At 40.1% G+C, this 27,606-nt stretch overlaps 1 long non-coding RNA gene across 5 annotated transcripts in view; it reads right to left on the bottom strand.

Moving 5' to 3' along the window:
- LOC115849690 (uncharacterized) overlaps positions 1-27,606 on the bottom strand; it is a 422,316-nt gene that overhangs the window by 110,899 nt on the left and 283,811 nt on the right. For all 5 annotated transcript variants that reach the window (XR_009564596.1, XR_009564595.1, XR_009564593.1 and 2 more), the window contains exon 4: positions 882-984. This is a non-coding gene — a long non-coding RNA (uncharacterized lncRNA). The remainder of the gene's footprint in view (positions 1-881; positions 985-27,606) is intronic.

Genomic DNA, 27,606 nt, shown 5'->3' with positions numbered 1-27,606 from the left:
TACAACTTGGGTCTGAATTTTCACAGCAATGAGGATATAGGTTGAGTTTTAAGCTTGGCAGTCACAGCTTGACTTTAAGGCAATTTGAGAACCATATAGGGATGACTGACACACAGACAGATCAGTGGCAAGGAGACTGGTTGACAGCCATAATCCGGGAGAGAGAGGAAAGGGAGCAAGGATTAGCACTGGGGCAATGGGAATGAAAAGAAAGGGGCAGGTTCCAGACAGCACAGGGTCCGAGGAACAGGACTTGACAAGGGATGAGACGGACAGGGCAAAGGACAGACTGGAGTCAAAAACTATTCTGGGAGCTTAGTCTGGGAGGAAACTGGAATCATTAACCAAAGAAGAAAACAACAATAATAACAACAAACACATCACCCTTTTCTTCATATTGGATTGTATTTATCAAATACTTATACTCCAGATACTATTTTAAGAGTCTTAGATAAATCAGGTCATATACTTTTTACAACAATCTTAAGATGTAGTTACTATTATCCCCATTTTACAGATGAGAAAACTTATTCTACTCTCATATGAAATGGCACTGGTATCTTTTCAGTGATTGGGATATTTGTTCCTTGAAAGAATTCAAACAGGTTTCTTCCAAACTTGGAAGCAAACAGAACACAGCCAAGTAAAGCAAGGTTATTTAACCCAGTAGTTGCCAACTTTCTTCATGCACCAGAATCACCTGTGGAGCTTTCCAAATGTGCCAGTGCTGGGGCTCCACACCCAGAGATCAGGATTCAGTTGGTCTGGGGTGACATCAGGGCAGCATTTCTCATTTGTTGTTTAAAGCTCCCCCAGCTGTTTAATGTGTAGACAGTGCTGGGACTACAGAATTGGCCAATGGACAAGCATTTATTGCTTACCTACTAGGTGATAGGTGCTGTGCTCCATGCAGTGGTAGATGCCAAGGTGAATAAGATGCTGCACTAGCCCTAGGAGTTGATATCTTCCAGGATCTGCATAAGACTAAGAGGGAAGATAGAAGCAATGTTAGGGAGCAGAACAAAGGAGGTGAATTCAGCTAATGACACAGAATTAATCCCTGGACCCTGAAGGAGAATCAGGGAGGACTCAAGAAGGACAGTGTTTATACTAAATAAAGCAGATAAGGAAACGATCAGAGATTGCTGTGTAAAGTTATGCGCGCCCTTTGGAGGTTAAATGGTGTAGACCAATTTGTCATCTTCTGCTTCCTTTCTTTGCAAGAGGAGCTCTGAATGGTTTAAGTATCCAGGCCTGGGTCAGGCCCTGGCGCCTACACTGCTGATGGTGGGACATGTCTTTCTCTTGGCCAATGGGAAAAGAAGGAAAACATTTCAGGAGCTGCTGAATCCCAGTGTCTTTATTTGAACTTCCCTGGTTCAGGCAAGTTAGCGGTATTTATGGCTTAAAAGAATTTCCAGCTGTAAGTTTATCTTCTTGTTAAAAATCAGCCATCCCCTACCCCAAACAACCAAAGACAATAAATCAAGGCTTAAGTAAGAAGCAAAGACTTATCTCTACAAATAGGAATCCCTATGGTTGCTAACATACTATTTTTTTAGTATCAGGCATCCTAAGAGGTTAAGTGATTTGTGGGTGGGGGTGAGCTTCCCTTCAACTCGGTACATAGAAGGCGTGGAAATGAGACCAGATGTTGTCCAAGCTAAGGGAAGAAGAGTTGGGCTAACATTTCCTGATGAGTTCCAGGGCCTAGTCAAGGTTTTACCTCTCCCAAATGACACACACTGGGGCTGCTGTTATTCTTAACTGATTCTGCCAATTGATGACTATCCTCTCCAGTCTGGTTCCTTTCTCTTTCACAGAAACAATGGTGTCAAAACAAGCAAGTCTCATTCCTGAATACTGAACGGATGTACAGTTCTGTCATTGTCATCGAGGGGATAACAGCAGAGTATGGTAGCCGCCAACTGGTGCAATAAGCTACTACTATTTTATCAAAATGTAAAAAAAAAAGAAAAGGTGCTATTTGATGCTCACTGACCTCAAATATCCTCTTCCAAGAAGGCTCTGTGCTCTTCTTATTCATACCTGGGCTCAAGTCTAGCAACAACAGTGGGCCCAGATAATGGCCTTTCTACCCTAACACCCAAATTGTGCTCAATCCCCATCCACATTGTATCACAAGAGTTGGGGGTGTCATTTTCCCCCGTTCAAGGTCAGCCTTATTCATGGGTACAGTAGAAGGAGCCCATGTAAATAGAAGGCCTTTTACACCAAATATGTTTACTGATCTGTCAATGTCACATTGTCTGAAATGTTTTCTTTTCTGAACAATTTCTGAATAGTCTTTGGCAATATTTTCTTTTGGAAAATTTGAGAGGATTGCTTACTCTCTCAGAATGTCATTTAAAATGCATATACTCTTTGGGATTTTGGTTCCACATCTTAAGCCGCTTTCTATTATTTATTCCCCATGATACAGCAAGTTTTCCAGTAATATTTATACTAGTAATAATACACACACAGAGTGGCTGAGTTTAATTTAAAACCTACAAGTCATGTTCATGGAAATCACTTATTCTTCACAAACACTATTCCATGCGGGCAGATTGAGCCTTAACTTCCCTGTATTAGAAGTAGCTTCCTTTCTCCTTGGAGTGCTCTTGGCTCTGTCTGTGGTGTAGGACGGGGTGAAAAGTCAGGAGAAGGGAAACGAGCTGTCATCAGCAAAAGTTTTTTCCAGGGAAAGTTAAGCATTCACTCAGTTTTTCTTCCTTTTACAAAGGGAAGTGCACATTGCTGGGGTCCTCCAAAGCTCAAAGGGAAATCTATGATTCTTTTTCCCTGACAAAGTTTCCTCCCACCTCACCCCTTTTCTTGGGAAATTTAAAAAACACAGAAAAGTTAAACTCTCACACTCATACTTCCCAGAGTTAACAACTATTAACATCTGGTCATATTTTCCTCCAAGTTTTTTTTAAAGAAATAGTATGTTTCAGATTCCAAATTCCATCCCTTTCAACCAGTCCACTCCTCCCACACCCACACCCAAGGGAAAGAAAGCCACTTTCATGAGTTGGGTGTGGATCTTTCCAATCTATTAAAAATATATATGTTTTATACACTTATGTATGCAACAAGTAATATATAGTATTACTTTCTATATGTATTTTGTTATTTAAATAAATGACATCATTCTTTATAGTTTCTGCAACTTGCTTTTCTCCCCCACTATTTAGCATTAGGTTTTTGGCAATCTATCCAAGTTGAGGTATGTAGATCTATTTCGCCTCTTTCCATTATGTATATATCACATTTCCAATTCACTACTGATGAATATTTAGGTTCTTTCCAGTTTTTCACTATTTTCTGCCATGCTGCAACAAACATTCTTGTGCATGTCCCTCTGTACACACATACAACTGTTTTCGTAGGAAATATATTCAGTAGTAGAATCTATGGGCCTAGTGTATGCACAATTTCTATTTTACTTAGGTTCTGCCAAAAGACTGAAAGAGACTATACTGATTTACATTCCCACCAGCAGAAGGTGACTGGACCATTTCCCCCACATACTGGTCAATACATGATATCAATATTGTCAGACATTTAATTTTTTTCCAATTGAATGGTTAAAAAAAATGGCTAAGTATTGGTTTTATTTCTCATCTCCATGGCTATTAGTAAGTTTAATTATCTTTTCACAGGTTTATTGGCAATAGTGTTTTTCTTTTATCATATCATTTTCTTATTTTTTATTGGATTATTATATTTTTATTACTAGTTTGTAAGGGTTTTACATGTACCTTGGATAGTAATCTTTTGCATATGATATACATCTTCTTTTAAAATAAATCTTCTTTTCTTATTTTTGAATTGGTAATACATTCACATGGTAAAACCCAAAGAGTTACAAGAGTACAATGTGAAAAGTATCTTTCTAGGTCTATTACCCCCCCCCCCATTCATTTTACCTTCTTGGAGAAAAGCAATGTTCTAGTGCACCCTTCCAAAGAGTTCTATGCATATGCAAAAAAATAGTTTTTATGTTCTACTACAAGTACTTTTTGTAAACTCATAAGATAGCATACTATACATTCATTCTGCGTCTTTCTTTTTTTCACTTAAAGATATCTTAAAGATCATTCTAAATCAGTTTACATTCCTTCTCTTTTCTATTTTATTTTATTATTTATTATTTTTGGCTGCAGTCTTCTTTTATAATAATGGACCAAAATTTACTTAACTAGTTCCTACTGATTGACCTTTATGTTGCTTCCAAATTTTTATTATTAAAACTTGTGTTTCTGAGCTTCCCTGGTGGCGCAGTGGTTGGGAGTCCGCCTGCCGATGCAGGGAACACGGTTCGTGCCCCGGTCTGGGAGGATCCCACATGCCGCAGAGCAGCTGGGCCCGTGAGCCATGGCCACTGGGCCTGCGCGTCCGGAGCCTGTGCTCCGCAACGAGAGAGGCCACAGCAGTGAGAGGCCCACGTACCACAAAAAAAAACCACTTGTGTTTCTTATAAATATATTATTTTATGCATGTATAAATACCGGTAGGGTAAATTGTCAGAAGTAAAAGTACTAGTTAAAGCTAAGTGATTTTTAAATTTTAATAGGTATTACCAAATTATCCTCTGTAGAGGCCGTACCAAATTACACTCCCACCAGCAATGTAGGTGTCACTCATCTTTTTTAAAGATTAATATAATAATAACAGATAACATTTATTGAATGTTTATTATACGTCAGGCATAGCTATAAATTCATTGCTTGTATTTTAAAGAAATCATTATGGAAAATGTCAAATGTGAATAAAAGAAAAGAAGGTAATGAACTCCCATATACCCCTCACCCAGCTTCAATAATTAAGAACATATCTACAGTGCTATATGTCAATTATGTCTCAATAAAACTGGAAGAAAAAAAAAGAACATATAGCAAATCTCCTTTTATCTATTATACCCACCCCCATTCTCTTCTCCACATACCTGTTAGATTATTTTAAAGCAAATGCCAGGCATTGTATCACTTCATTCATAAATATTTCAATAGCATCTCTAAGATATATGGATTTTTTAAAAAGTAACCACAGTGTCATTATCATGCCATAAACATTAACAATAATTTTTTATGGTCACGTAGTCACCAGTCAGTACACAGATCTCTCCAACCAACCCACTAACATCTTTTTACATTTGGTTTCTTTGAATCAGAATCCAAACAAGGTCCACACATTTCATTTGGTTGTTACCTCTCTTAAATTTCTTTTAGTTCCTAACAGCCCTCCTCCCCCTTGTTTTCTCACCATTTATTTATTAAAGAAAAAAGTGTCAAGGTGGTCAAAAGTTACAAACTTCTAGTTATAAGATAAATAAGTCATAGTGATGTCATGTACATCATGGTGACTATAGTTAACAATACTGTATTGTATATTTGAAAGGAGCTAAGACAGTAGATCTTAAAATTCCCATCACAAGAAAAAAATTGTAACTATGTGTGACAATGGACGCTAACTAGACTTATTATGATGATCATTTATATATATATAATTTTAAGGTTGAACACCTGAAACTAATATAATGTTATATGTCAGTGATACCTCAATAAAAAGAAAAGGGCCATTTGTTCCATTCGATTGTATTTTAACTTCGTTTATAATGGGTTTTATTTGTTAGTTTGCTGCCATATAAAAGAATTAAATTTTGCTATAGTCAAATTTAAGTACCTTTTCCTCTATTGTGCGTGTTTTTGTATCTTATTAAAGAAAGCCTTTCCCACTCCAAGAAAAGAATTGTTTTCCACATAGCTTTAGAGTAATGTGATTTACATTTTAGGCCTTTAATCCATCTAGAATTTATCTTTGTATATGATATAAAGTAGAAATCTCATTTTTTTCCCCATGGGGTGGGTCTATTCCATACCCTTTCTTCAGTGATTTGCAATGTTATCTCCGATATAATGCATGGCTCTGTTTATAAGCTCTCTCTTTTTGACTGATCTATTTATCTGATTTGACTCCAATACCTCACTATTTTAATGACTATAGCTTTATAATATGACTGGCCATAGTTAGGACAAATTTGGTTTCAAATTTTTTAATGTGCAATAAAATCAGGCTAATCAGAGCCCTCATATGTCCAAAAAATGATGGACTTTGGTTTAGGAGGATAATGACATTTTACAGGCTGCTGGAATTGAGGTAGGAGTCCATGTTGTGCTAACAGATAACATTTAAAAGCTAGATTTACTTTGTTTGGAAAGGTTTCATGTAGTTCTTCCGTAAGTACTGTACTTTCATAATGTCTTCTCAGATCACAAAGGATTTTACCCTTTCTTCCTCTTCTCCTCCTCCATCCTTATCCACATGTGTGGGCAGAGAGAAAGGGAGAGAGAGCTCATGAATCCAGGAGGCAAGTGAGGGTAAACATGCAAATCTTTGGTTTATAGATTAAGAATAAGAGGCCCTAGAAGTGCGAGACGGTCAAGCTTCAAGTCACAGGACTCTTGTTATTTGCTATCCTGCCGACTACTAAATTTAGTAGATTTCAATGCCTCAAAGAGCCGATAGCTGGTCATGATTAATTCATCAGATACCTACTGCTTGACCAGTCTTGAAGAGGTGGGAGGGATGGAGCACTGAATGTGCTGATCAGCTCTCAGCTGGGAAAGGAGTGTTCTTGCTTCAAGGAAAGAACGTGGAGAGCCCCAGACACAGAGACCTGTCTCATTCCCTTGAGGCTGGTTGAGGGAATGACTTCCACCCTGCCTCAGCGTGAGCTCCACACCACTAGAGTAAACACTGCTTTTATCACTCCAAACCGTCAAAGACCTTTGTACATCTTCCTTAAGGCTAATTAAATGTTTTCATGGTAAAGCATATGTAGGTCCAGAATCAAAGAAAATACACTTGATAAAAATTAACTCAGGGTACAGCACATTATTTGAGATGTGGTTTTTATACGTTGTACAGAGAAAAAGACCTGGTTGCGTTTCTAGTCTCTGATTTGATGAAGCCCAAAAGATAATAGGCAATTTCACAGCCAAGACAGCTAAAGAGGTTGCTGTCTCTTTGGAAACTTAAAGAGTAAAAGCAGAAAATCAGCTAATGCTATATTCTACATGGTATACAGCAAAGAGTGATGCTGCCAGCGATTCACTATCACAGGGACATGAGGCTTTTGCTTGGCAGAAGAAGACCAATGAATAGGACTCTTAATCAGTCATCCAAAAAATATTTACTGCTCCCTATAATACTGAGGAATCCACAGTGGACAAGACATACATGTGCCATCTTTCATGGAATTTCCATTCTAGAGCTGAAAAGGCAAACAAGTAAACAAATGACAAGCTTCAATAACTAGTATGAAGGAAACAGACAAAGGGCGGAGGTACATGCCAAGTACAGGGAACCTGTATTATGTCAGGTGCTTAGGGAAGGCTTAAGACATGAGGGAGGCAAAGGAGCTGGCTAAGCAAAGACCAGAGAGTGGAAAGCTCCTAGCAAGTGAATAGGCCCTGAAATGTGCAGAGGCTTGGCAGGCGGAGGAGCTGACTGGAAAGCAGAGAGGTGGGGCCTGCTGACACCAGCTGACAGCGCAGTGGTAGGAGGTAGTTGCTGGACATAGGTCCTGGCCGGGTGGTGCTGGGCCTTGGAGGCCAAGGTAATTCATTCACACTTTTACCCAAAGAGCAACAGAAATCCTTGGGCAGTTCTTTAGCAGGAAAGTGACACAATCTGATTTACACAGAATAGATGAGAGGGCAGATGTTTACGTGAGAAGAGATGGTGGCTTGGACTAGCGTGGGAAAGTGAAGAGGCAGAAGAATGGTTGGATTCCATTTGGAAATGGACTAGACTAGTCTTGTTGGCAGACTCTATAGAGCGGGTGAAGAAAAGGGTGAATCCAAGATGACTATTAGGTCCTTCGCTTGAGCAGCTGGGTGGATGAAAGTGCCTTTTCCCCATATGGGAAAGACTGGATAAGGGAGGGCATAGACTGGAAGTGGAAATTAAGTGGTCCCTTTGGACAAGTTTAATTTGTGGGTATATGATTCTGAAATTCAGGGGAGAGGTTTGGGCTAACAAGAAAAATTTGGGAGTTGTCAGCATATAAAAAACGCTGGACATGGGAAGGAAAGAGGTGATCTAAGGAGAGTTTGGAGATAAACAAGAAGAGGGACAAGAATCAAAATCTGAGGAGCATCAACATAAGGTGAGGCGTTCACCCAGTGGCATGTGAAGGAAAAGGAAAAATAGTAGAGTGTGTTGTTATGGAAATCAAGAAAAAGAAAGCATTTCAAGAAGGATGGAGGGGTTAGCTTTGTTGAATACTGCCAGGATCCTCAGAGAGTAGGACTGAGGGATTAAGCAAGGCGAACCTGCCCAGGATTCTAGCTCCTAGGTGGTAGTTTCTCAGAAGGCTGCTGCTCCTCTATGCGGTTATACACCCGAAGTTCAGGGATTTACTTAACAAAAGGATTTGTCAGCCAACCTCCCACCTGGGGCTCACGAGCTTTGAGGCAAACTCTGACCAAGACCATCATGGGAGATCAGAAACCGAGCACCTCATCCCTGCATCACTGCCCTGCTCCTCACTGGCTGTCATAAGGTCAGACTTCCTAGCTCTGGTCTTATGCACTACTTCAAGATTATTCAAACATGCTCAAACCTGGCATCACATTTTTCAGGAAAATTTATCATAACCTATTAAAATTTAAAACTTTCATGCACTCTGACCTGGCATTTTTACTTCTATGTATCTCACAAGAGCTAAGATCGAGGTTCAAGAGTGTTCCAATCTGCAGTATTGTTTGCAATAGTAAAAACTTGGAACAACATAAATGTCCACTCATAGAGAGGTGCTAAATATTAAAGTATGACATATCAATACAGTTGAACGTTATGGAGCCATTGGGAAAAAATGTAGTCTTTCTAGATGTGCTGACATGGACAGGTTACCAGGAGACACTGTGGTGCTGCTTGCCCAGCATGCACTTCCTTCTCCTTGCCTTCTAACAGATCCCCAGTTTTGTTCTGGTCACCATCCCCTCCCCAAGGCAGCCCATGCGACTCAGGCTTTAGCCAATCCATGCATTCCCCTAGAAATTCTAAATGTGAAGATCCTCAGAGAAAGAAGGAAAGGATGGTGGAAGGGAAGAGCCACCCACCAGAAGGTGGGAATCACCAATCAAAGTGCACAAAGAACCCAGCACTGGACCCCAGATTATAGGAGATTACAGCATTTTAGAGATAAACTGTCTTCTAGCACCTTACATATAAAACATTCTATTTATGTTTGATCTCTATAAATGTAAAAAGTGTGTTATTTTTAACAGCCAAACAAAAGATGCTGCATCTTCACAAGCTGTGACACTTGCTACCTCATAAACGTTTATCTTTTCTCCAGGGAGATGTTACACAGTGTGATGTTACACAGTGTGAATGAAAACTCTTCAGTGTGGGAAAGAGGAATCAGGACTTCTGTTGTTAGAAAAGAAAAATGTGGACAGGGTAATATCTGCAGACTGAGGATGCTATTAACCATAAACTTTATCTGAAATAAAATGTGATACTCATGAATAAAACGGATTTTAAAAATGTGAAGATTCTCTCCAAATCGGTTTTCAACTCCATAGCCAAAGAGATTTCTAAAAACCTAATCACTTCACCTTCTTCTTCTTGCCCTTGGAATGAAGATCAAAATCCTTTACAAAGGTCCATGAGGCTCTGCATGATCTGACCGGACTCACCACCCCTCTAGCATCATCACTCTCCTGCTTGTTCTCTGGACTTCAGTCACACTGGCCTTCTTTCTGTTCCTTGAATCAATGTTTCTTCCTGCCACAGACCTCTTGAACATGATGTTCTCTCCACCATCATCCTTCAGATAGCTTAAATGTCAACTTCTCAGGGTCGCCCTCCTGACCACTCAAGCTAGATTAGATCCATCTTTTTTTTTTTTTTTGCGGTACGCAGGCCTCTCACTGTTGTGGCCTCTCCCGTTACGGAGCACAGGCTCCGGACGCGCAGGCTCAGCAGCCATGGCTCACAGGCCCAGCCGCTCCACGGCACGTGGGATCTTCCCGGACCGCGGCACGAACCCGTGTCCCCTGCATCGGCAGGCGGACTCTCAACCACTGCGCCACCAGGGAAGCCCAGATCCATCTATTTTTAAGCTCCAATGCATTGTGCACTTTCCCTCTTAGTCCTTCTTATGATGTATAGTCATGAATTCACTGTGTGAGTATTTGATAAATAGCTATCTCCCTCACTCAACCCCAAGACCTCTGAGGGAAGAACTGTATCTGTCTTGCCCCCAATTTTATCAGTAGTATCCAACACAGCACCTGGGGCTTAGGAGGTGCTCTGTAAATACTTATCAAATAAATGAATCTGGAATTGTGTCTTACACATAGTGGGAGCTCCATTGATAATCACTGAATCAAACTGAGTTGGAGACAGCGATTTGAATTTGTTCTGTTGATTTCGATCAAATCAACATATGTGACTTCAAGACTTAAACATAATATATTCCTCCTTCCCCCGTCCACCAGTAAATCCCATAAACTCTACTTCTAAAACACATCCCAAATCGTTCCCCTCCCCTTCATCTCCACCACCACCACCCTAATCCAAACCACAATCAGCTCTTACCTAGACTATTGCAATAGCTTACCAACTGGATCCTACTTCCAACTATGTCTCTAGACAGTCATTTTCCATGAGGCAGATAAGATAACCTTTTAAGTAAATCAGATCATGTCAGACCCCTGCTTAAAACCTACCATCACTTCCCAACACACCCAGAAACACACCTGAGATACAATTCAAATTCCTTACCCTGGTCTCTTCTGGCTTCTGAAAACCTCTTTGATATAATCTCATACCCTTCTCAGAAAGTGCCTCTACTCTCCAACCCATTGGTCTTTCTTCTGTTCTTCAAACACACCAATTTTTTCCCATTTCAGGGCCTTCACTGACATGTATCTTTGTCGACACTGCCCTTCCTACTTGGCCATGCCTGATCACCCAACTTAAAATAACCAGCCAGTCTGTCACATCACTCTGTTGTAATCTACCTGGCATTTATCTCTACCTGGCATTTTTCTTATTTATTTCTTCATCTGTCTTGTCTGCTGCTATATTCCCCATACCTAAAACAGTGTCAGGCCCCTAACTGGTGGTTAATAAACTTCTGTTGAATGAATGTACATCTTTAATTTCTTACAAGTTGATTTCCAGCCCCGTTACTTCACTGAAAGTACTCTCTTTCCGGTGCCTCCAGAAATAGCTTTTTAGTTCTAACCTTGACCTTCCCCACCCCCACCTCTGCTGTGTATTGAATACCTCCTTCTCTTTCTACTGTCTGCTTCCTTTCCTTCCATAATATTTCTCTCCTGCCACCCAGCTGACTGCTCTTTCTCTCTCCCTTTCACTGGCTTCTCCCCATTCTCACACTTAGAACATCCTCCATGGTTTAACTTTTTATGCTTCTCCTTCTCTTAGAAACACCCTGCCCCCAAACCCAAGAGTTGAGTTACAGTTAATTCTTGTTTTCCCTTTGGCTTAGAGAGCCAAGCTGTCATCTCAGCCTTCTGAGTCTTCTCTACAACATTTTTCTTGGATTCAACATTTTTCCCATTCCCATTTCAGGCTTCCTCTGTTTTTACCTACAGTAATGCAAACTCTTCTTACTTTGTAAATGTCTCTTTCATTTCCCAAAACTCAGAATCACAAAATGGTAGAATTGAAAATATCCCTTGAGGCAACCTGTCCAACTTCCTCATTTTTTTGAAATGGCTAAACTGAATCCCAAAGACAACCCCACAATTTTCTCAATACTTGAGTTAAGCATTCACTTTAGAGATCTTTCCACCTCTCCTTCTAGATAGTCTTCTTCTTTGTCTCCAAAATATTCTTCCCTGCTTGGCTTTCTTGCCTACACAGCTGTCACGTCGATCTTCCTCAAGATGGAGATGACCCCAACATTCTCCTACTCAAAAACTTCAGGGACTTCTGATGCTTCCATTAAACTGAAAAGTCTACTCCTTATTCCTAGAGATACTGCTAACAGATTTCAGCCCAAACACCTCAGCCTGGCTTCTGGAAACTCAAGTTTTCACAAGCTGATACCTCTTCTGTTCACCTCAGAGAATAGAAGGGGGATCAATAGAAACAAGATATTGGAAGACAAATTTCAGATCAATGTGAAGAAGTTTTCTAATTATTAAAATTGTTCTCTAATGACATGGGTTCTCTTGGGAGATGGTGAGCATCCTGTAAGCTCTGATGCTCAAGGATAGGCTAGGCATACAAGAAATGTTGGAAAGAGGGCTCTGATCATGGAGATGGGCAGGGGAACTGGTTGAGATAATCTCAGATTCCTTACAAGTCTCAGCTCCAACACCCAGCATTCTCCCCATGCTCACCTACCCCAGCGTTCCTTTTCACAGCACGCCTCTACACAACAAACTGAACTTCTAGTTATTTTCCATATGGCTCCACACTTTCCAGTCCTTCTGTGCTTTTGTTTACGTTATTCTTGCTGCCTGAAATGTCTCTTCCTACCATCTCCATGAAACCAGTTTAAATGTCACCTCTTCTATGACTCCTTTACAGATACCTCGAATTAGGTCAGTCTCTCTCTACTTCCCTTAGCATAGAATTGTATAATTGTTTCTTCCAGGCTGGACTGAAAGGAATGCTAATGGATATCTGGTCCAAACACTTATGATTCTGTTCCCTTGCTGTCTCCTCTTCCAGGGATTACTGCACACCATTGCTGGATAAATCCACATACTCTTCCTTCCATTGCAATTTGTTCCCTGTTAGGGAAACTCCAGCGTCCCTGCCTTAAATATTGGATTGGCCAGAAAGTTCGTTCGGGTCTCACTGTGCGATGCCGCAGAAAGACCCGAACGAACTTTTTGGCCAATCCAATATGTGCCCCCTCAGCTCTGCAGTCCAGCATCCCCATCAGTAAGTGCCTAAAGCTGACTTTCCCAGCAGAGAAGTCCCTCCCCTTTCATTAGATGGGCTCCATCTGCATCTCTACCTGTGTTTCCTGACCCTTCTTCCCTGTTGCTCAGGCCATGTTGTTCAACCCCTAATGCTTTCCCCTCTCTTCTCTGCTAAGAAATGTTTTATACTCCCCTCTAGAAAGACTTTCTTAACTAAGAGAGCTCCTCTTTTTATTTTAGATTTCTTGATTACTTGGCCAGACAGAAATCAAGTGTCTGGCTCTGTACTGATATGAATTGTTTCCTAGCTGTTTTGAGTATTGACATCTTCTCTCCCTACTAGGAACATGAGTCACCTCGTATTTCTTTGGCCCACTCCCACCCACCCAATGTATCTAGCATGCAGGAGACAATAAACACTTGTCAATGTCCATTAAACAAGTTACATCTTATCAGCATCAAAGAGTAGTGCAAACTGTATTTTGTGCTGAGAAGCAAAACCAGATAGAGAATTAAAAAATTTTTAAAGATGTATTGGGAAGGGGAAACCAAGAGAGAAATTGAAGATTAGCAGTGAAACAAAGGGGTAATAACCCTTAATAGTTTCCTAAGGGAACAAGCATGACTGCTTTAATTGAAGCAGAAAGACACGAATACCGGAGATGTGCTCATTTCACACCAGGAAGATGAATCAGAAGTTGCCCCTAATATTTTTTTCCCGAGTGATGTATTATGGGATGAAAAGCTTATAATACATTATGGTTGTACCTTTGACATGTGATTTAACCCATTGGTGCACTGTCTGGACTTCTTGGTTTGCCTCTGTCTGTGTCTAGCCATTAGAAAGGAGATTCTGAAATAAGAGCAGAAATAGAGCCTTATAAGGGTTTGATGTGGACAAATGAAGTCTTTCTGCAGATTTATGCTGAGAATTTACAGTAGCTTAACAAGAATTATAAAACTGAACAGTGTGATATGAAAGTTATTCCTTAGAGACAGATCACTCTGAAGTCTGGCTCCAAGTGGTCTTCCTGCTTAAGCTTCCAGGCCAAATGATGGCAGACGAATATATTGCTAGAAATTGGAGATGTGGCATTTCACTCTTCCAAATGTTTCCAGAATGGTAACTTGTACTGCAGGAGAATCTTCAGTACAAAACAAAGCTAAGCCATGGTGTAGACCCTCACCCTGACCCAGGCTTAGGGAGGTGGCCAGGGCCTAACTGGTCCTTCAGAGGGTTCTGTGAAGGGAGCTTCTGAATATTCTGACATAGACTCAGTGAAATAGGATCAGGAGTGGAGAAACAGGGTCCTCTCTGCATGCCCTTTGTGCCCTGTTAACCCATATGACCCATGCGCATTCGCTTCAAAAGCTTAAACCTCACTATCTTTCACAATAAAAGTCTTTTCAAATTTTTAACAGAACACATGGTTTCTTCACTTTAATGCTATGCTGCTAGCTCATTTTTAAAAATTATTTTATTGTGGCAAGAACATTTAACCTGAGATCTATCCTTTTAACAAATATTTAAGAGTACAATGTAGTACTGTTGACTGTAGTTACAATGTTGTACAACAGATCTCTAAAACTAATTCATTTTGCTCAACTGAAACTTTATGCCCGCTGTAGTAACTTCCCGGTTCACTCTCCCCACCAGCCACTGGAAACTATATTCTATTCTTTGATTCTATTCATTTGACTATTTTAGACCCTCCTATAGGTGAAATCATGTGGTATCCATATTTTTGTGATTGGCTTATTTCATTTAACGTGACATCCTCGAGGTTCATCCACGTGGTCCCATATTGCAGAATTTCCTTCTTTTTAAGGCTGAATAGCGTTCCAGTAAGCACATTATGACCCCTAAATGTTTTTCTATCGTGCTTGCATGGAGCCAGCCCAGCTACATCTCATATTTGGCAAGTTTAATGAGTTTCCTCTCCTATCTCTCTTTTCCATCATGAAGATCATTCCTAAAGCATTTAAGCAAGAGTTGAGCTTAGCGCAACACTCATAAACCTCACTTTCCTCTGCCTTCTGGGTCATGCTGACCTGGTCTTGGGGTAACCACTCTGGCTGTATTCTGTTAGCTAGTTGAACACCCATCTAACGGTGGTGTGGTCTATACAGCATCTTCCTCTGGACAACTGATGACTATGACACACGGGAGAGCACCGAAAACCAGAGTACAACAGAAAATAGAGCATATAATCTGCTTCCTTTCAACCCATTAGGCCCATCTCATGGTTGTAGATCCAAGCTAGCTATGAAATATTTTCTGACTGCTACCCTAGTCTCAAAAATATTTTGCTATTACTTTGCTGAGTTAGAATAAATGCCTCCTTGCGTTTGCTAAGCTTTGAATTTCATCTGTGGCAATTAGCCTTAAATTCTTCTATGTCCACTTATGAAACAGTCTCACTGCAAATTCCATATCTTGATTTCATCCACACATGATTCAAGACTCCTCCTTCCCCTTGTCTCCTTGCTCCAGGTTAGAGCCCTAGAATAAATGCTAGGCTATTTATTTTCTGTGGTCTCTCTTCCCAGCCATTTGGCAAATGCATAGCCTGTCTTTCCCTCCAGAATTGCTCCTTTACAGGAATGTATATGGATTAAACAGTAACAATCCTCATCAGCAGGCTTGGGGAGGCGTGGTGGGGTACAAAGTGCCTGACTCAGGCTTTCCCACAAATCTGAGAAATGAATCTAGATAGTTCTGCTACTCTTTAACAGCTATCTTTGAAGGGAAAGAGATGGAGAGAGAACAGATGTCTGAGTCCACCTAACAAAGTTGATTTTCTTGAGTCAGGTATGGAGCCAGAAGGACCCACAGTGCAGCAGGCGAACATGACAGAACAATGCAATCTAAAACTTCCACCTCAAGGACTGACAAACTGGGTGTTTCCTTTTTTAAAAGGCATCTGCTTTGAAGTGGATGTTCCAACAGCATGTGGGATGCCTCAGCTCAGACCAGGAATCTAAATTTTTTCTAAAGTTAGGATCTGTATTCAGGAAAAAGAGAAGATGGATTCTAGGTTATCATATTCTACTGATCTAGCACAAAAGTCTCAAGAATGCTTTAGCTTCTCAATCTATTTAGGATTGAAATGACAAGTGGTAAATTCTAAAAGATTGAACTGAGGAAAAGCACGTTAGCGTATTTAAAACCCTTTGTTATTAACATTAATAACAATTAATTACTAACATTTATTCTGATTTATGGACACCTGCTTAGCATCAACAACACAGACCCACCTCACCAATTATTTAGTGATACAATGACACATTCAAGTTGTTCAGAGAAGCCAAGACTTTTCTAATTTCCTGTGTAGCCACCTTCACCTCTGCGTATATCTTCCTATTTTAAATTACCACCAGGCTTCAAACATATTTGCCTGGTTTTGAAAGCAGCAGGAGGTGCTTTTTGAAGTTTCTGAAATGCATACACATGGGTATGTGCATATGTGTGCATGTACACACACACAGGTCATCCGATCCACCGACAAAAGATCCGTTTCGTGCAAAAGTTTTCCAAGGACTTAATATCACTCAGATATACAAAACTTTTTTCCCCTTATTTTAATGACCTATCACAATTAGATGTGTTTCTTATTTATAACACTATTTTTGCAACAACAAAAAAATGTGGGATAAGTGATGACCAAAATGACTTTAGAAGTCAGTGTAGGACATTATTTTCTGCTATTAGTCCTTACCAATGTCAAGTGCAAAATTTAAATTAACAAGCACTTCGCTTATTGGAATGACTTCAGCACTTCTGCTGCTTCCATTGATTTCTGTTTACTTTGGCAGGCACAGGCAAGAAGAACATATTTCTGTGCTTGAAGAATCAACCTAAGACTTCACGAGGCTGTATAGATAGATGCAAATGTCATGATGAAATGTTGCTGTGAGGTTATTCTAAGAATTAACATAATACAGGAGGAACACTATTTATGTAGTGTTCCTGCAGGCCTTAACTTCCCGTTAGTGTTGTGTTAGAGCCATCTCCTGGCTATATTTCTCATATTAACAACTGGCCTATAGTTCTTTCACTTAGCAGTAAATACGATGTCAAAGCCATTTAAAAACTAAACAGCTTACCTGCAAATGTGTTGTTTGCCAGCTATCCCCAACCAGCGGTAACCCTGACCCCAAGCTAACTTATGGGGAAGAAGCCCATGCTGCTACTACATCACTGCATTACTGTTGGTGATTGGTGTGTATAAGGGATTATTCTTCACTAGAAACACTAAAAATAAACATTTCCATGGCCCAAGTTGGCCGCAGAAAAGTATAAAAATCTACGGAAAGGCCAAAATAAGCTTTGGACTCGTCCAGTTTTTTGTTTGTTGGTTTTTTAATTCTTTTAATCTCTTAGCTTCAGGTTTCTTAGAATTGAAAAGTGAATGGGATAAAAGCAATCAGAAGATAGTCCCTCTCTTTTTACTCTTCTCCACCTTATCACCTGCAGTAAAACTCCAACCATACGACGGCATATTCAATTCAAATTCATCTACCAAAGGTAACCAGGCAGAAATCCAGAATTTCGTGACCCCATCTTCTCTATCCTGGCATTGCAAACATTTGCCAACAGTCAGTGAGCCGCCCCATTGGCTTTATCAATAGTGTAGAAATAAAGAAATAAAAGTTAAGGTAAATTTTTTAAAAGTGAGATCAAACCTAGGAAACTACAGAAGACATTTTCTCACTCTGCTTTTAAACTAAAAAAGACTTTGTTGATCCAATACCAACCTCAATCTCTTCTTGTAAGACTGGTGGTAGCAGGAAGCAGCCCTGGTACAGGGACAGAGGACCCAAGGACACCAGAAGCCTGGTTGAAGCTGGATGGGAGGAGGGGTATTTGACAGGCAGGAGGCAGCTCATTCAGCTGCACCTTAACCAGAGCACCCGAGCTAACACTCCCTCCCTCCGGGGTGGGGAGAGAGGGGCATCAGCTCCTTTAATGACCCCAGATAGTCAAGACCTCTGTTTTATGTATTATCGCAATTACTGGGAAGCCAGGTGGGGTAAGTCAAAGCAACTGTGGACCCACGTGCACATGAACCATGGATGCGTTGCGCTGCCCCTTCAGATCTCCTCACATAGGCACCCACCACCCCACAACCTGGGCCAAATCCATTTTATTGAGGTGTTATATACAAATGCCGCTTCTCAGAAATTCTGAGTTATTTTGAATGCTGCTATGTACTTATCTTCACCTCTCTGAAACACCGGCTAACGATACACATAGAAAAAAAATCAGCCGGACCCTACATAAATAGATGATTGCTAAGGAGGAAATTTCTACAGCAGAAAATATCTCATGGTGCCTCCTGCCATTTTGATAGGTGATTCCTAAGCCGCAGTACTAGTGGTCTGTCAGTGGGCAGTATTCAGCCAGGGCCTTACCCTGACTCACCTTTACTCTCTCTTAGCCCCTCAACAAACCTGTCCTGACTCCCGTAGGAGCCAGGGTCTTGCTCTCATTCAGCTTCTAAGTCAATGGACAATTCATTCCTATGAGGTGGAATGAGTGTGCAGGAAATGAGAACAAAAACTATATCAACAATAAAAATGGAGGTTCTCAGGCCGACCACAAAGAGGCCACCTTCCCTTCATAAGGCCAACTTAAAGGTGGCAAAGAAAACTTTTGAACCACTTTGGTGAGAAAGGAATGTGTAGTCTTTCAGGCCCAGATATGATTTCTGACTATATTCTTGGAGGTTTTCCAGGTTAGAAAGTAAATCTAAATGAGAACTTCTGCCTCCTTAGAATATAAGCAAAGACTGGATTTTGTTAGGTCCTGCATCCAGTTACCAATTTCTTTATAAGCTGTCTTCCTAATATTCATTGGGAAGTAGTATTTGGGGATTTAAAATGCATTTATGTTAAACAGATGTGGAAGTAGCACTTAGTTTTATTTGTCCAGCAATCACTTATTTAGGCCTCACTGTGTATCAGGAATGGTTCTAAACACCACTAGTTTTAACCCATTAAAGCCCCATTGGAACTCTATGAGAAAGGTGCTGTTATTGACCCCATTTACAGATGAGGAAACTAAGCAGTGAGAGGTTAAGTAATATCCACAGGGTCACACAGCAGGTGGGAGTAGCAACTTCCACACAATCTTTTCTTATCTGTCTGGATATCTGTTTTTCAGGGAAGCTCTGAGAATGACAGTCTGAACAGCTCATGTTCATCCCCAAGGCACCCCATTCTCTGCTACCTGCTGGAAGTACTCCCACCTGAACCCTGTATCCAGAGCAAAATCTGCTCAATGCCAGGAAAAGCAAGAGATCTTCAATGCAAACACCTTCAGGCCCCTGAAGCCAGGGAAGGAAGAGACAAAGAAGAGTCCACTCTGTGGCTCCTTGACCCTAGACTTGCAGGAGGAGAATCTTGCACCAAAAGAGATCTCGGTGGAAAACAAAGACTAATAATAAAAGCTTTAAAAGATGCCAGGCAAAACCTTCTCCACGAGATATGCAAGACCCATTGCTCCAGGGCTGGGTGATTGGACAGACAGGTCAGGCAGGAGGGAGAAGTGGCAGCTGGGCTCACACCCATCTCAGCCCGGTGCTCTGGACCAGAGTGCCCTCCCTGCACCAGATGGCACAAAGGATTTGACGAGGAAAGGGCAAGCACTGCTTTCTTTCCTAGGAGTCTAGATATAATGTGAAACCTTGACCATGTCAGTGTGATAGATACCATCAGTCAAATTCCAAGCATTTTGATGGAGAACTGCTCTTGCAACATAGGCAAGAGGCATTTGCAATCTTGCACCACAAAATTAACCACCTGCAGTTAACAGAACAGAAGGAAGCAACGCTAAAGATAAGACACAGCTTAAAGATAGTTTCAAGGGTGAAAGAGTGAGCTCCTTGACACTGGAAGTATTCAAGCATCACTTGGCCCATATGTTATAAAGGGAATTCAGGCATCTACGTGGTTCGACTAGATCAATAGCTTCCAAACCTGGACGTTCACCAGTCTCTTGGAGAACTTTGAAAAATTACACATTGCCGGGCTCAGTGCCATACGGTCAGATTCATTAGGTCTGTAGTAGAACTTAAGGAATCTGTAATTTTCATAAAAGTCACAGCTATCCTAGTGCCCCCAGGACTGAGAATCTTTGGATAGGATAACCTTCGTGATTCCTTTAAACCCGAGGGTCTATGATTTCTTGCCAAGGCTCTGAGCCTCACCCACCACATAATTACAGGTAGAAAAACGCTGGGGTAGATTGCTTTTCACTGGGGAATGGTTTTTAGCCCCACACAATGCAATGGTTTGCATATTTGCTGATGGTTCCCCCCCAAAAGCACGCGGGAATGAATCATTATTGAAACAATTTACTTTCAGTTAGTGCATGAATGCCTTCCCATGATGCTCTGATGCTTTGTTTGTCCTCCTATAAAAATTATTTATGACCCAAGTGTGATCTTTTAAATCAGAATACTTATTCCTGAAATCAAAACTCTAGCATGCTAATGCAAGTAGAAACCTTGATAATTTTTCAAAGCCATGTTGAATATTCAAAAGCTGGAACTGAAGGAAAGGAGTTAACATTAATTAATATTTGAAGCAGTAAAATAAAAGCAACAGTGAAGCTAATTTTGCAGGACAATTAATCATGAGTCTTGCTAATTACACATGGGATTTTGCAAATGATTTTTTTCTCAGGTAGTGAAGTAAAAATGATAATCTGCTACCCATCAAAATCATTGGCTTCTCACCAATGTCCCCAGCAAGAGCAATTAGTGCGAACAGCAGAGCCCTAGTAATTGCATGTCAAGAGAGGAGAATGTGAGAATTTTAATTGCTCTAAATAAAGACCACTTGCTCATATGTACACCTGATTGTCCAAAACAACTCTGCAAGCTGGAGCAAGTATGCCTCCATTTCCAGGTGCCTGCATAAAAATAAACTCTGGGAGAGCAGTATTCTCCCAGCAACCCATGCAGTTTCTGGAAGAAAATATCAATATGCATTCACATTCTGAACTGCAGTGTCATCACTTGAATATAAGAACTGCAAAAAAAAAAAAAAGTACCCACTTGGGAAAATGTGCATATTCTTTATATTTGCCCAATATTTATTGCTGACATTTTTTTGAAGAACTTTATCTACAAGGTGCCAAGGGCTTCAAATTTACTGAATTTTAGGATCACCAATAAAATGTTTTTAACAAGACATCTCAAGAGGGCATAAAATAAAAAATTACCATATTCATGAGGGTAAGCCTCTAAGATTGCAATGCTATAAACTGGATGTTTATAATTTGCTTGTGGCTTTCTTAATTAAAAACTGGTAATTAGAAACTCAAGTACTATTTTTACACTTCATCTTCTACGTTTTCCATGCTACTGTTACTTTTCAGTTTAATATATGTACACATGGATGCACACAATTGCAAATGATCAATAATATTTAACAGTGTGTCTAAAACCTAAATGATGATGGATACTTTTAAATATTGCTTCCCAGGAGATTATTATTCCAATGGCCATGTCGTGGCTTAAACATTTAGTTTAAACAAGACAGCTATCTTTTTTTGCTCTTCCAAAGATGCATCATTTACTCTCATTTTTAGGCCGACTTGCTGAATTGCCTTCCAAGTACTACTGGTATCTATTGTCTGCATGCCTAACCTTGCATCTTCAAGTACACCATATTGAGATGCAAAACCACCACGCTTTTCCTGCTATTAGCTTTGTCGGCTCGGCATTAAGCAAGGAGCAGTAACCTCAGCTTACCACCATATCTTCTTTGCACGTCCAAAATTGTGCACATGGTTTACTACACCAGAACTACTTAAAAGCAACAAGCAGGACACGGGAGGGATGCTTCCTTCGCTGAATTACCAGCAGATCACAGGTGTGTATCTGGCTCCCAGAGGTGATTCAGGTAATAACACTAGGATGGTGATTTAAATGGTTACAAGCTTTTCCAGGGAAGGCAGTCCTCACAGTCGAATCATTTTGCAGCTATTGCTCACAAATTATTTACCCAGCCTCCTTAAGTGATTGCTTTTGATTTTATTATATTTTAAAAGAGAAACCTTTGAAGATGGATGCTTTCCTATCAAGGCACGATGATTATGCCATCCTTAAATTAGAATTCCTTCTTTGGGTTATCATATATACATATCTCACAAGACCTTAATGTAACCCCCTCCTTTTTTTGAAACATCAATTTGGGGCCAAAGAAGGATCTGAGTCAGAACAATCATTATTTACTTAGAAGCATTTTACGAAGACACAAAGACTATGCTGTTTATTTTTGTAGGAAGATTTTTCAGAGGGTCAGGAATGAATTGACAAAGAAAGCCATGAGGGTACAAAAGCTGACTGGGTAACATAGCCTCATGGCCACAACTCAGGTTGCCCTAAAGAACCTGATGTGAATTATAAGATGATTTTTAGAAAATGTGTAGTTTTTACAGACCAAGATTACAGGATATATTATTATTCTAAACTTCTAAAGAGCAAAAGGAGTACAGTACAGAATTCTCCAAGTTTCTTCCTTGGGCTGTAGAAGTTCTTTCAGCAGCATCTAGAACGCTAACATATACATTTTGTTTCCTGGGTTGTCTGGCATTAACACCCAGGGATTGCTAGTGCTATTTACATTACTACTCATTACTGGGCAGAAGAAGAACAAGGAAGCCTTTTGATCAAAATGTGTAATTTCCCAACATTAAATGTTTATAAAAAGGTGTTACAGTAATAAGGGGTTTGGTGTGCCAGAAGTTTCCAAATTAAGGGCCAAACCACTTCAGAGCGAACTTGGCATAAGTATTCCTAGATTCTAGCTGCCCATTGAGGGAACAGAGTAGAGCTTGGCTTGACCTTTGCCCCACACAACCTTCAGAACCTTTTGTGGTTTTTCTTAATTATCGCATCTGCAGACATGTTGGTAATTTTGAACACCATGGCCGACTTTCACGGTAATAAAGCAGATCTATTATATTGGCCCTTAGATAGAGTTTATGGTGCCACATCAATTAAATGAGGCAGAGAGACAGTGAACAGACTTCCTATCACCTATCATTTGGGAAGAGATTTGCAGTAAGAGAAATTTTCTACACGCATATCAGTTTAGCATCAAAGAAAAAACAGATGTACATGTAACAAAAAGAAAGGGAGAAGATAACAGAAAAAAAAGGATGAAGTTGGACAACCCAGCGTGGGTCACTTACACTATGGGGCTTCAGTTGCCTCCTCTGGTCTTGGACCAGATCAGAGGTTCTTAATCTGGGTTTCCTGTATCCCCTAGGGGATCCACTGATGGGCTTGATTATACCCATGAACCCTCTGAAATCATGGACCAAATGTTGTTTGTTTTCACATATACATGTATTTCTGGATTCAGCTTTATAGCTTTTATGAGATTCTCAGAAAAGATCATAATCCAGATAAGGATAACAACTACTGGAATAAATGGTTGTCCAGGCCTCTTCCAGTTCTAGTTTTTTATAGTACGGAAGAATCGGATAATCCTGTTTCTAAATGAAGGCTGCTCCAAATGGCTCTCTCATATTCAAACAAGCCCAGAGCTCAAACTCTGGCTTTAGTTGTATTGTTTAATATCATTGCTTTCTGTGGTAGGCATACATCTAGAAATTTGAGATCCTGCAGCAAATATTTCACAAGGTTTCACTTTAGTTTTTGTTGTCCAACCCTCCTTCAATGATGCAATACTTAATTGAGCTGCATGAGTAGCCATAAAGGAAGAAAAAGGAGGATATAAGCACTTCTCTCCCCTGCTGCCCAGAGCCACTTGAATATCTCCATGGCCTGAGTAGTAGCAGATTGATAACACCTATGGAGTTAGTGAGTTGGTTGAAGTTAACTATATTGCTATTATAACAACATTGCAAATTCTGTCTATTTGATTGTTCGAAATGTGCTATTACTGTGGCCTTCACACTGGACAGCCTTGCTATGTTCTTAGGGTTTCTTTAGCCTGTGTGTCATAGATTTTAAAAGGGTTGCTAAAACCAGCGTGGCCCATATCCATGTCCAAAAATAAATGGAAAGGAAATTCAAGAAGTTGAAAAGAACTGAATTTGTGGATACATAGGAAGTCTGGGATTAGCTTGAACCAACCCTTTAAACACATCCAATAGAAAGAAATGAAGACACACGCCATGGATTATTCAAAATAGAGAGAGCTCAAAGGATGTTTGCATAGTCTGAGAGTAATGGAATTTGAAGGGGAAAGCAAGGCAGCCAGAGAGAAATAGGTAATAAAACAAACCATTTGGATTCTTAAATAGCAGTTTCTAATTTTTAAAATGTAAACATAGAGTTGTCCATTTTATCAACTGTAAATTGAAGAAGAGGTTACCTAAAAGGCCCTTTTTAGCATTACCACCCTGAGAACATATCACTAAAGACAATAAAGAAAACAAAAGGAAAATACTGCTCTTGGAAAGAAATGAGGAGAGGCTGTAGGAAAGATTTTACAATGAGAAGTTATAACAGGAAGATGGAAACATAATCCGGATATGGTAAAATGCCACAGCAGAGTGGTCTTCCCTTCTCTCATCCTGTGTTCTCATACTCTGGGGCTCATCAGGGCTGGACACAGACAGTATTTAGTTTGGTGTTCAACGAGGACACAGGTATTGCAGGAAAGAATTGCCATTTAGTATATGGTTTAGTTATTTCAAATCCATACAGTACAGTACACCCAAGATGGAAGCAGATACAAAATGACATTTTCTTATGCAAATCTTTGCATGCTGAACCAAATTAAATAAAGTTTTTAGGCTTTTATACAAACAGATGACCTCCAAGAGAAATTTCCAGCAAGGAGAGAAGTATACTGTGTATGCTAAGGCAAAAGCAGCCTCTCTAAAAGCCAGAGGTGTGGCATGTCAATGAGCTGCCCTAAGGAGCAAAGTTAGGCCCTTCTCAAGGGAGACTGAAAAATGCCTTGGGCCACCCACAAGGCAGGCCCCACAGGGTCAGGCCTGTGCTGCCCGCCACTCTCCTTCCCAACCAGATGATTTTCCAATTACCGTGAGCAAATATGCCCAGGTAACTTTAGAGTCTCCCGGCTCTGCATTTAAATAAAAACACTGTTAATAACCCCAGAGAGTGATAAAGGGGTGAGTGAAGATACATGGAAAGTTAGAGCTCTTTGGACAAATGAGGAAGAACGCTATGATTCCGCCTTCTCTGTCTCTTTATTTGCAAAAAGCGTCACCATCACAAATTAAAGAAACCCCTTCCTTATGCAGTAAATGAAGTCGGCCTGAGCCAAATCATCATCTTTCCAGACATTAATCACTCCCCCTCCTTCTGCCCCTTGAACAAAACATACATGCCTTCTCCTTTCCTATGTTAACTTGTCCTTCTTGGGAGCTCCCATCTTAGAAACAGCTGTTCCATGTCTCCACCATATTTCTGTTTCTCTTCTCCTTGACCTTCTAAACAAGCTGTTGGCCCAGGATCAAATGGGGAGCACTTAGAAAGCATGAGGAAAGGAGAAGAGCAAAAGCATTCAGGGCCCCAAGAAGAAATGGTCAAATAATGGTGCCCACAGGGACCTATGCTAACACCCATAAAGGCCCTGACTCCAAAAAGAGCCTAACCATCATTGCAATGCAGATTTGCAGATCAGGATCTGATACCCTCCCTTCCCCCTCACGAACTGTAAAACTGGTTGAGAGTCCTCAACACGCTATGTGCGATACTAGGAATATGGATTATGGAACACAAAGAGGCAAATTATTCTCAGATATAAAAACATACATTTTTTTCTCTGTAGTTTTCTAGTTATTGAATTAACTTTTCATATTTTCCCACTTCACTCTGCCAGAGATTATCTGGTCAGTGAAGTCTTTTTGTTGTTGTTTGTTTGTTTTGAATTTTTAAAACAAATTATTTTTAATACATTATTTAATCAATGTACCATGTTGGACATTTAAAAAATATCACCAGATTTACAAAATTCTAAAGATATAAGAAATACTAAAACAATGTGAGAATTATTTAAAATTTCCAGTGATTTGAGGGGTACTTGAGGTTTTTGCTATCTTCAAAAGCATCATAATGACTATCATTTAGATACTATCCCAAATTATTGTTATTTAGATTTCATAGCTATTTTATTTTTATTTGTTTTTATTTTTTTGTTTTAATTTTAAATATTACTGTATTTTTATTCATCTCATTTTTTTAACTCTTATTTTTATTTTTTATACAGCAGGTTCTTATTAGTTACCTGTTTTATACATATTAGTATATATATGTCAATCCCAGTCTCCCAATTCATCCCACCACCACCCCCCACCCCGAGTGAAGTCTTTATAAAGCATTTAAAATAGTGCAGACTCTGCATGGCAGTTTAAACAAATACGCATCCTATGAGGTATATATGCCATCAGTCAAAATAACAAAATGCCTTATCAAGGTAAGGAGACTTGCAAGAATCTCAAAGCATTTTGTAATTATCACATTTTGAGACGGGGGACAAAGATATCTGAACAGCTAGCACCAAAATTTTTCTTAGGGAGTAAACTACCTGCTTAGGAAAATCCCTTGATAAGCTTTGAGGGGGAGATGATGAAACCCAGAGGACCCAGTATTAGCAGGAGCTAAGGTCAGAAGAGAGTTAAGACTGCTCTTCAGAGGAAGAGAGAAAGAATAGAGGAAAGGGAAACAAAAGGAGGACGAGAAGCCAGGAAGATGGCGTAAGATGGGGCAGGTGGAGATGATGAAACCCCTGTGGTAGGAAGGGTATGGGGGGGGGACTTTTAAGAAGAAAATGAATAAATTCAACTTGAGGTTATTCACTTTGTTATAATGTAAACCCCTCCTGTGTCCCCAAAAGTTTCAAGTAAAGTATATTGAACACATTTTAGATTTTTTTCCTTTTGGTAGAAGTCAAAGAAGGGATCCTACCCCATGTCACATTCTGAGGTGTTGGGGATTAGGATTTCAATATAAGAACTTGGTCAGGGGGAACACAATTCAGCCTCAACACTACCGTTACATGCAACAATACAGATGAATCTCAAATGTATATGCAGAGTGAAAGAAGCCAGTCTCAAAAAGCTACATACTATATAATTCCATTTATATGATATTCTGGAAAAGTAAAACTAGAAGGACAAACAAAAGATCAGAGGTTGCAAGAGGTCAAAGATGGGGAAAGGTTTGACCAAAAAGGAGTAGCATGAGGTAATTTTAGGGAGCAGGGGGCACGGAAACCATTTGGTAACTTGATTATGGTGGTGTTTACATGACTGTGCATTTGTGAAAACTTATAGAACAGTAGACAAAATAATGAATATTTCTGCATGTAAATAAAAAATTAACTTTAAAAACTTAGGTTCCAAATCAGAAAAAGAATTGGTTTTAACTTAATAGTCTATCGATTTAGAGAAAGACCCACCTGTGGAGCAAATAGATGAGTGAGGTGTGGTTTGCCCTGCCATCAGGTGCGACCCCCCCCCCGACTCTTTTCACCTCTCCCCCTCAATACACCCAAACCGAAGAAATCATGATGAGAGGAACAGGGTTCATTTTCTCTTTTCAGGGCTTCCTCCTAACATGAATTCCGCTGAGGAGGTCAAGGTTTAGCCATTTCCATCGGTTCAGGGTTCCCACACTCCGGAGAAAGGAACCATCCGTTTGAAATCCCCTTGGGCAGGCGCGTC

Source organism: Globicephala melas, chromosome 7 (assembly GCF_963455315.2).
Source record: "Globicephala melas chromosome 7, mGloMel1.2, whole genome shotgun sequence".
NCBI lineage: Eukaryota > Metazoa > Chordata > Mammalia > Artiodactyla > Delphinidae > Globicephala > Globicephala melas.
This window is presented reverse-complemented; position numbering and strand designations above follow the sequence as displayed.